The sequence below is a fragment of the Schistocerca gregaria genome, chromosome 8 (assembly GCF_023897955.1).
Source record: "Schistocerca gregaria isolate iqSchGreg1 chromosome 8, iqSchGreg1.2, whole genome shotgun sequence".
Classification (NCBI taxonomy): domain Eukaryota; kingdom Metazoa; phylum Arthropoda; class Insecta; order Orthoptera; family Acrididae; genus Schistocerca; species Schistocerca gregaria.
The window spans coordinates 15284493-15293898 of NC_064927.1; positions in this window are offsets into that span (position 1 = coordinate 15284493).

Consider the following 9406-nt stretch of genomic DNA (forward strand, 5'->3'; position numbering starts at 1 on the left):
GACTTTACTCCCATGGAGGAAAGTGCGCATGGTGACTGTTGTATTCAATAACGATGAAATTTCTGTGTATTATCAACACTTTGAAGGTCCACAGATTACAAAATGCCTCCAGATGTGCATCGGAAACTACTACTGGTCTTCCAGGGAAAGATCAAAGCGTAAACTGTTTGAGTCATTACTCCCATGGAGGAAGGTGCGCATGTCGACTGTTGTATTCAATCCCGAGGCAATTTCTGTGTTTCATTAACACTATGATTGTCCACAGATTATAGAATGCAACCAGATGCGCATCGGAATCTACTACTGGTCTTCCAGGGAACGATCAAACCGTAAACTGTTTGACACATTACTAACATGGAGGAACGTGCGCATGGTTACTGTTGTATTCAATCTAGATGCAATTTCTGTGTTTCATCAACACTCTGATAGTCCACAGATTACAGAATGCCCCCAGATGTGTATCGGAAACTACAACTGTTATTCCAGGGAACGGTCAAAGCCTAAAGTGTTGGAGACATTACTCCCATGGAGGAACGTGCGCATGGTGACTGTTGTAGTCAATAACGATGAAATTTCTGTGTATTATCAACACTTTGAACGTCCACAGATTACAGAATGCCTCCAGATGTGCATCGGAAACGACTAGTGGTTTTCCAGGGAACGATCAAAGCGTAGACTGTTTGAAACATTACTCCCATGGAGGAAAGTGCGTATTGTGACTGTTGTATTCTATCCCGATGCAATTTCTGTGTTTCATCAACACTCTGATTGTCCACAGGTTATAGAAAGCCCCTAGATGTGCATCGGAATCTACTACTGGTCTTCTAGGGAACGATCAAAGCGTAGACTGTTTGAGACATTACACCCAAGGATTAAAATGCCCATGGAGACTGTTGTATTCAATCCCGATGCAATTTCTGTGTTTCAAGAACACTCTGATAGTCCACTGATAACAGAATGCCTCCGGATGTGCGCCGGAAACTACTACTGGTCTTGCAGGGAACGATCAAAGCGTAGACTGTTTGAGACATTACTCCCATGGGGGAAAGTGCGCATGGTGACTGTTGTATTCAATCCCGATGCAATTTCTGTATTTCATCAACACATTGAAGGTCCACAGATTACAGATTGGCTCCAGCTATGCATCGCAAACCTCTACTAATCTTCCTGGGAACGATCAAAGCGTAGACTCTTTGAGACATTACTCCCACGGAGGAAAGTGCGCATGGTGACTGTTGTATTCAGTCCCGACGCAATTTTGTGTTTCATCAACACTTAGATAGTCCACAGATTACAGAATGCCTCGAGATGTGCATCGGAAACTACTACTGGTCTTCCAGTTAACGATCAAAGCGTAGACTGCTTGAGACATTACTCCCATGGAGGAAAGTTCGCATGGTGACGGTTGTATTCAATCCCGATGCAATTTCTGTGTTTCATCAACACTTTGAAGGTCCACAGATTACAGATTGCCTCCAGATGTGCATCGGAAACTACTACTGGTCTTCCAGGGAACGACCAAAGCGTAAACTGTTTGAGACTTTACTCCCATGGAGGAAAGTGCGCATGGTGACTGTTGTATTCAATAACGATGAAATTTCTGTGTATTATCAACACTTTGAACGTCCACAGATTACAAAATGCCTCCAGATGTGCATCGGAAACTACTACTGGTCTTCCAGGGAAAGATCAAAGCGTAGACTGTTTGAGTCATTACTCCCACGGAGGAAGGTGCGCATGGCGACTGTTGTATTCAATCCCGAGGCAATTTCTGTGTTTCATTAACACTATGATTGTCCACAGATAATAGAATGCAACCAGATGCGCATCGGAATCTACTACTGGTCTTCCAGGGAACGATCAAACCGTAAACTGTTTGACACATTACTCCCATGGAGGAACGTGCGCATGGTTACTGTGTTATTCAATCTTGATGCAATTTCTGTGTTTCATCAACACTCTGATAGTCCACAGATTACAGAATGCCCCCAGATGTGTATCGGAACCTACAACTGTTATTCCAGGGAACGGTCAAAGTCTAGAGTGTTGGAGACATTACTCCCATGGAGGAAAGTGCGCATGGTGACTGTTGTATTCAATTCCGATGCAATTTCTGTGTTTCATCAACACTTAGATAGTCCGCAGATTCCTGAATGCCACCTGAAGTGCATCGGAAACTGATACTGGTCTTCCTGGGAACGATGAAAGCGTACACTGCTTGAGACATTACTCCCATGGAGGAAAGTGCGCATGGTGACTGTTGCATTCAATCCCGATGCAATTTCTGTGTTTCATCAACACTTTGAAGGCCCACAGATTACAGAATGCCTCCAGATGTGCATCGGAAACTACTACTGGTCTTCCAGGGAACGATCAAAGAGTAGACTGTTTGAGACATTACTCCCATGGAGGAAAGTGCGCATGGTGACTGTTGTATTCAATAACGATGAAATTTCTGTGTACTATCAACACTTTGAACGTCCACAGATTACAGAATGCCTCCAGATGTGCATCATAAACGACTAGTGGTCCTCCAGGGAACGATCAAAGCGTAGACTGTTTGAAACATTACTCCCATGGAGGAAAGTGCGTATTGTGACTGTTGTATTCTATCCCGATGCAATTTCTGTGTTTCATCAACACTCTGATTGTCCACAGGTTATAGAAAGCCCCTAGATGTGCAACGGAATCTACTACTGGTCTTCCAGGGAACGATCAAATCGTAGACTGTTTGAGACATTGCTCCCATAGAGGAAAGGGCGCATGGTGACTGTTGAATTCAATCCCGATGAAATTTCTCTGTTTCATCAGCACTTTGAAGGTCCACAGACTACAGAATTCCTCCAGATGTGCATCGGAAAATACAACTGATCTTTCAGTGAACGATCAATGCGAAGACTGTTTGAGACATTACTCCCATGGAGGAACGTGCTCATGGTGACTGTTGTATTCAATCCCGATGCAATATCTGCGTTTCATCAACACACTGATAGTCCACAGATTACGGAATGCCTTGAGATGTGCATCGGAAACTACTAGTTGTCTTCCAGGGAACTATCAAATCGTAGACTGTTTGAGACATTACTCCCATGGAGGAAAGTGAGCATGGTGACTGTTATATTCAATCCCGAGGCAATTTCTGTGTTTCATCAACACTTTCAAGGTCCACAGATTACAGAATGCCTAGAGATGTGCATTGGTAACTACTACTGGTCTTCCAGGGAACGATCAAATCGTAGACAGTTTGAGACATTACTCCCATTGAGGAAAGTGCGCATGGTGACTGTTGTATTCAATCCCGATGAAATTTCTGTGTCTTATCAACACTTTGAACGTCCACAGATTACAAAATGCCTCCAGATGTGCATCGGAAACTACTACTGGTCCTCCAGGGAAAGATCAAAGCGTAGACTGTTTGAGTCATTACTCCCATGGAGGAAAGTGCGCATGGTGACTGTTGTATTCAATTCCGACGCAATTTCTGTGTTTCATCAACACTTAGATAGTCCGCAGATTCCAGAATGCCACCTGAAGTGCATCGGAAACTACTACTGGTCTTCCTGGGAACGAGGAAAGCGTACACTGCTTGAGACATTACTCCCATGGAGGAAAGTTCGCATGGTGACTGTTGTATTCAATCCCAATGCAATTTCTGTGTTTCATCTACACTTTGAAGGTCCACAGATTACAGAATGCCTGCAGATGTGCATCGGAAACTTCTACTGTTCTTCCAGGGAATGATCAAAGCGTAGACTGTTTGAGACATTACTCTAATGAAGGAAAGTGCGCATGATGACTGTTGTATTCAATCCCGAGGCAATTTCTGTGTTTCATCAACTCTTTGAAGGTCCACAGATTACAGAAAGCCCCCAGATGTGAATCGGAAACTACTACTGTGCTTCCAGGGAACGATCAAAGCGTAGACTGTTTCAGACATTACTCCCATTGAGGAAAGTGCGCATGGTGACTGTTGTATTCAATCCCGATGAAATTTCTGTGTTTCATCAACACTTTGGAGGTCCACAGATTACAGAATTCCTCCAGATGTGCATCGGAAACTACAACTGGTCCTTCAGGGAAAGATCAATGCGAAGACTGTTTGAGACATTACTCCCATGGAGGACCGTGCTCATGGTGACTGTTGTATTCAATCCCGATGCAATTCTGCGTTTCATGAACACACTGATAGTCCACATATTACAGAATGCCTTGAGATGTGCATCGGAAACTACTACTGGTCTTCCAGGGAACGATCAAGGCGTAGACTGTTTGAGACAGTACTCCCATTGACGAAAGTGCGCATGGTGACTGTTGTATTCAATCCCGATGCAATTTCTGTGTTTCATTAACACTCTGATTGTCCACAGATTATAGAATGCCCCAAGATGTGCATCGGAATCTACTACTGGTCTTCCAGGGAACGACGAAAGCGTAAACTGTTTGAGACATTACTCCCATGGAGGAAGGTGCGCATGGTTACTGTTGTATTGAATCCCGCTGAAATTTCTGTGTTTCATCAACACTTTGAGAGTCCACAGATTACAGAAGTCCTCCAGATGTGCATCGGAAACTACTACTGGTCTTCCAGGGAAAGATCAAAGCGTAGACTGTTTGAGTCATTACTCCCATGGAGGAAGGTGCGCATGGCGACTGTTGTATTCAATCTCGAGGCAATTTCTGTGTTTCATTAACACTATGATTGTCCACAGATTATAGAATGCAACCAGATGTGCATCGGAATCTACTACTGGTCTTCCAGGGAACGATCAAACCGTAAACTGTTTGACACATTACTCCCATGGAGGAAAGTGCGCATGGTTACTGTTGTATTCAATCTTGATGCAATTTCTGTGTTTCATCAACACTCTGATAGTCCACAGATTACTGAATGCCCCCAGATGTGTATCGGAACCTACTACTGTTATTCCAGGGAATGGTCAAAGCCTAAAGTGTTGGAGACATTACTCCCATGGAGGAAAGTGCGCATGGTGACTGTTGTATTCAATTCCGATGCAATTTCTGTGTTTCATCAACACTTAGATAGTCCGCAGATTCCAGAATGCCACCTGAAGTGCATCGGAAACTGCTACTGGTCTTCCTGGGAACGATGAAAGCGTACACTGCTTTAGACATTACTCCCATGGAGGAAAGTGCGCATGGTGACTGTTGTATTCAATCCCGATGCAATTTCTGTGTTTCATCAACACTTTGAAGGTCCACAGATTACAGAATGCCTATAGATGTGCATCGGAAACTACTACTGGTCTTGCAGGGAACGACCAAAGAGTAGTCTGTTTGAGTCATTACTCCCATGGAGGAAAGTGCGCATGGTGACTGTTGTATTCAATAACGATGAAATTTCTGTGTATTATCAACACTTTGAACGTCCACAGGTTACAGAATGCCTCCAGATGTGCTTCGGAAACGACTAGTGGTCTTCCAGGGAACGATCTAAGCGTAGACTGTTTGAAACATTACTCCCATGGAGGAAAGTGCGTATTGTGACTGTTGTATTCTATCCCGATGCAATTTCTGTGTTTCATCAACACTCTGATTGTCCACAGGTTATAGAAAGCAACTAGATGTGCATCGGAATCTACTACTGGTCTTCCTGGGAACGATCAAAGCGTAGACTGTATGAGACATTACTCCCATGGAGGAAAGTGCCCATGGTGACTGTTGTATTCAATGCCGATGCAATTTCTGTGTTTCATCAACACCCTGATAGTCCACAGATTACAGAATGCCTCCAGATGTGCATCGGAAACTACTACTGTTCTTCCACTGAATGATCAAAGCGTAGACTGTTTGAGACATTACTCCCATGGAGGAAAGTGCGTATTGTGACTGTTGTATTCTATCCCGATGCAATTTCTGTGTTTCATCAACACTCTGGCTGTCCACAGGTTATAGAAAGCCCCTAGATGTGCATCGGAATCTACTACTGGTCTTCCAGGGAACGATCAAATCGTAGACAGTTTGAGACATTACTCCCATTGAGGAAAGTGCGCATGGTGACTGTTGTATTCAATCCCGATGAAATTTCTGTGTCTTATCAACACTTTGAACGTCCACAGATTACAAAATGCCTCCAGATGTGCATCGGAAACTACTACTGGTCCTCCAGGGAAAGATCAAAGCGTAGACTGTTTGAGTCATTACTCCCATGGAGGAAGGTGCGCATGGCGACTGTTGTATTCAATCCCGAGGCAATTTCTGTGTTTCATTAGCACTATGATTGTCCACAAATTATAGAATGCCCCCAGATGTGCATCGGAATCTACTACTGGTCTTCCAGGGAACGATCAAACCGTAAACACATTACTCCCATGGAGGAAAGTGCGCATGGTTACTGTTGTATTCAATCTTGATGCAATTTCTGTGTTTCATCAACACTCTGATAGTCCACTGATTACAGAATGCCCCCAGATGTGTATCGGAACCCACTACTGTTCTTCCAGGGAACAATCAAAGCCTAAAGTGTTGGAGGCATTACTCCCATGGAGGAATGTGCGCATGGTGACTGTTGTATTCAATTCCGACGCAATTTCTGTGTTTCATCAACACTTAGATAGTCCGCAGATTCCAGAATGCCACCTGAAGTGCATCGGAAACTACTACTGGTCTTCCTGGGAACGATGAAAGCGTACACTGCTTGAGACATTACTCCCATGGAGGAAAGTTCGCATGGTGACTGTTGTATTCAATCCCAATGCAATTTCTGTGTTTCATCTACACTTTGAAGGTCCACAGATTACAGAATGCCTGCAGATGTGCATCGGAAACTTCTACTGTTCTTCCAGGGAATGATCAAAGCGTAGACTGTTTGAGACATTACTCTAATGAAGGAAAGTGCGCATGATGACTGTTGTATTCAACCCCGAGGCAATTTCTGTGTTTCATCAACTCTTTGAAGGTCCACAGATTACAGAAAGCCCCCAGATGTGAATCGGAAACTACTACTGTTCTTCCAGGGAACGATCAAAGCGTAGACTGTTTCAGACATTACTCCCATTGAGGAAAGTGCGCATGGTGACTGTTGTATTCAATCCCGATGAAATTTCTGTGTTTCATCAACACTTTGGAGGTCCACAGATTATAGAATTCCTCCAGATGTGCATCGGAAACTACAACTGGTCCTTCAGGGAAAGATCAATGCGAAGACTGTTTGAGACATTACTCCCATGGAGGAACGTGCGCATGGTGACTGTTGTATTCAATCCCGATGGAATATCTGCGTTTCATCAACACACTGATAGTCCACATATTACAGAATGCCTTGAGATGTGCATCGGAAACTACTACTGGTCTTCCAGGGAACGATCAAGGCGTAGACTGTTTGAGACAGTACTCCCATTGACGAAAGTGCGCATGGTGACTGTTGTATTCAATCCCGATGCAATTTCTGTGTTTCATTAACACTCTGATTGTCCACAGATTATAGAATGCCCCAAGATGTGCATCGGAATCTACTACTGGTCTTCCAGGGAACGACCAAAGCGTAAACTGTTTGAGACATTACTCCCATGGAGGAAGGTGCGCATGGTTACTGTTGTATTGAATCCCGCTGAAATTTCTGTGTTTCATCAACACTCTGAGAGTCCACAGATTACAGAAGTCCTCCAGATGTGCATCGGAAACTACTACTGGTCTTCCAGGGAAAGATCAAAGCGTAGAAGGTTTGAGTCATTACTCCCATGGAGGAAGGTGCGCATGGCGACTGTTGTATTCAATCTCGAGGCCATTTCTGTGTTTCATTAACACTATGATTGTCCACAGATTATAGAATGCAACCAGATGTGCATCGGAATCTACTACTGGTCTTCCAGGGAACGATCAAACCGTAAACTGTTTGACACATTACTCCCATGGAGGAAAGTGCGCATGGTTACTGTTGTATTCAATCTTGATGCAATTTCTGTGTTTCATCAACACTCTGATAGTCCACAGATTACAGAATGCCCCCAGATGTGTATCGGAACCCACTACTGTTCTTCCAGGGAACCATCAAAGCCTAAAGTGTTGGAGGCATTACTCCCATGGAGGAAAGTGCGCATGGTGACTGTTGTATTCAATGCCGATGCAATTTCTGTGTTTCATCAACACCCTGATAGTCCACAGATTACAGAATGCCTCCAGATGTGCATCGGAAACTACTACTGTTCTTCCACTGAATGATCAAAGCGTAGACTGTTTGAGACATTACTCCCATGGAGGAAAGTGCGCATGGTAACTGTTGTATTCAATCCCGATGCAATTTCTGTGTTTCATCAACACTTTGAAGGTCCACAGATTACAGAATGCCTCCAGATGTGCATCGGAAACTACTACTGGTCTTCCAGGGAACGATCAAAGAGTAGACTGTTTGAGACATTACTCCCATGGAGGAAAGTGCGCATGGTGACAGTTGTATTCAATAACGATGAAATTTCTGTGTAATATCAACACTTTGAACGTCCACAGATTACAGAATGCCTCCAGATGTGCATCGGAAACGACTAGTGGTTTTCCAGGGAACGATCAAAGCGTAGACTGTTTGAAACATTACTCCCATGGAGGAAAGTGCGTATTGTGACTGTTGTATTCTATCCCGATGCAATTTCTGTGTTTCATCAACACTCTGGCTGTCCACAGGTTATAGAAAGCCCCTAGATGTGCATCGGAATCTACTACTGGTCTTCCAGGGAACGATCAAAGCGTAGACTGTTTGAGACATTACTCCCATAGAGGAAAGGGCGCATGGTGACTGTTGTATTCAATCCCGATGAAATTTCTGTGTTTCATCAACACTTTGAAGGTCCACAGATTACAGAATTCCTCCAGATGTTCATCGGAAACTACAACTGGTCTTTCAGGGAACGATCAATGCGAAGACTGTTTGAGACATTACTCCCATGGAGGAACGTGCGCATGGTGACTGTTGTGTTCAATCCCGATGCAAAATCTGCGTTTCATCACCACACTGATAGTCCACAGATTGCGGAATGCCTTGAGATGTGCATCGGAAACTACTAGTGGTCTTCTAGGGAACTATCAAATCGTAGACTGTTTGAGACATTACTCCCATGGAGGAAAGTGCGCATGGTGACTGTTGTATTCAATCCCGAGGCAATTTCTGTGTTTTATCATCACTTTCAAGGTCCACAGGTTACAGAATGCCTAGAGATGTGCATTGGTAACTACTACTGGTCTTCCAGGGAACGATCAAAGCGTAGACTGTTTGAGACATTACTCCCATTGAGGTAAGTGCGCATGGTGACTGTTGTATTCAATAACGATGAAATTTCTGTGTACTATCAACACTTTGAACGTTCACAGATTACAGAATGCCTCCAGATGTGCATCGGACACGACTAGTGGTCTTCCAGGGAACGATCAAAGCGTAGACTGTTTGAAACATTACTCC